The sequence below is a fragment of the Seriola lalandi genome, unplaced genomic scaffold (assembly GCF_002814215.2).
Source record: "Seriola lalandi dorsalis isolate HSWRI2012SDOR001 ecotype SW California unplaced genomic scaffold, Sedor1 jcf7180002054483, whole genome shotgun sequence".
NCBI lineage: Eukaryota > Metazoa > Chordata > Actinopteri > Carangiformes > Carangidae > Seriola > Seriola lalandi.
In genome coordinates, this window is record NW_019525036.1 from 9,615 (window position 1) to 11,693 (window position 2,079).

The window sequence follows — 2,079 nt, forward strand, 5'->3', positions numbered from 1 at the left end:
GGGGGGGCTGTGACACTGAGAAGACCCATACTGTCTCGAAGATAAGCGTTTAAATGAAGTCACCCGATGAGCGTTACGTAACAACAACAACAGGCCGGACGTTTTGTTTTGGTTTAAAGGAGGCGGTGATTACGGGAGAAAGTCTCCTCATGTTTCCTCAGGCTGAGCAGAGACTCTCGGTCCAGGACTGACCGGTTTTTATGGGTAAGCGGGTCGCTTCAAAGCCTCGCTTCGAACAAAGACATGTGTGGAATTCCCTCGGACCGACATCCAACACATTCCCAACGCGGTCAGAGCGGTAAGTCTGGCACCTGCAGCTCTACGGCAACAAGAGAGGGTCCAAATGATTCTCATCTTTTTTTAAAATAACATCCAGAATAATTCACGGCCAACACTCGACGATCACGTTCTGTTAATGGTTCCTACTGAAACCCAGACAGAGCGTTTTACAGTTGAATCAGCCTAAATCATCCGTCCCGTCTGAGCAGGTTGGGCTGTACTTTAGTTCGGTGCATGTTTAATCACAGTCCGCTTTAAAACTGTTGAAATAACGTGTAAACAAATATATACATATATATTTTAATATTCTCGTATCTGCTAATGATATCCCGTCTCTAAATCAGATTTTCTCAGTGAGGTGAAGATGAGGTTTGAACCACAGTGGTTTGGTTGAAATGAAGAAGTTGTTTCCATGAGCTGAAACAGCTGCTGTGACCGGACGAAGGAAACAGCTCCACCTACAGACGCTCGATCGAAGGTGTTCTGCTGATCACCATGTGCATCATCACTGAGGTCTGATCAATGTGATTAAAGCATTTCCTTCCTCACACAACTTCCCTTAACATCTGTTTAACATTGAAAATTGCAGTGTTTACATCCATGTTTACAAGATAGAAGTCTTCTCTACCTTTGTTTTCAATCCCCACGTCCTCAATCCTCCATAACTGTAGTCCTTAATAAAATATAAACAGCTGTCATGAAGGAAGAAAAATTAGCTTGTTTTTGTACCAGGCTGTAAACATGTTTATTTCTGCTGTAAAGTTGGACACTTTAACATTAGAGTCTGTGGGGACTGACTCGCTGTTGGAGCCAGACTCTAGTGGCCGTTAGAGGAACTGCAGCTTCATGTTTCAGCCTCGGAGCCTCCAACATGTTGCTTCGACAGGGAATCAGGAGTTGTTCAACAGTTGTTCTGTCCATTCAAAACAAAAGAGGAACCAGAGGAACTTTAACTTCTGCTCATATCTCCCATGATTCCACGCTGCAGATGTTCTTCATTCTCAGTAAATGATACACTCATGTCCCTGCAGCCCCACAGTCCCCAGTGACAGACAATCACTCACCAACAACACACTGTATCTAAGGAAAAATGAACCTCCCTCCACCCAACAGAGCTGACACAGAGCACGACTGGTGGCAGCGCAGAGAGCGGTCACATGCCCCGCAGTCACAGCTCCGCCAGACAAATGGTAAATTCAGGAATAAATGGTGGCCTGGTTCTGGGCTGCGACCGGTCGGACGGTAGGAACTGACCAACAAAACAGCGATTGTCCGGAGTGACAACAGAGCGGCCTGACGGAGAGAATAATGGACGTATTGTGCTGCGCTGTTCTGGGTGTGGGCAGAGTTACCCGGCTGGCATAATCTGGATTCTATATAGGACAATCACATCCCACTGCAGCCTCCATTAGCATGCTAATACGAAGAGGGGTTATCTTATATACATGTAAACATGCAGGGGAGGGTAAGCCAGGCTAAACCCTGCTTACACAGGCTCATCAGTCTGCCCACTCTCTGCTCTGATTTAAAAACTTTTAATATAAATAACTAAGTGAAGCAAACAGTCCACGTCTATCAGGCTTTAAGCAGGAGGAGACACAGAGACAGAGTCAACAGAGTACAAAGAGTCAGAGAGCTGATTCAGTAATGTGACGCACACACAACACAGTATCTACCGGCTAACATGAGCTAGCATTAGCCACCAAGGCTACAGGTCATACCAGGTTAAGCTCTGCAGCAAGGGAGGGGTCAAAGGGTACAGGTGAGCCCAGCCAAAAGGGGGTGGGTGGGGGGGGGGGG

The 2,079-nt window shown here is 46.6% G+C and overlaps 1 protein-coding gene across 1 annotated transcript in view; it reads right to left on the minus strand.

Annotated features, from left to right (window-relative positions):
• LOC111659595 (growth arrest-specific protein 7-like) overlaps nucleotides 1-2,079 on the minus strand; it is a gene marked incomplete at its 3' end in the record, with an annotated part of 46,543 nt that overhangs the window by 7,054 nt on the left and 37,410 nt on the right. The window lies entirely within an intron of this gene.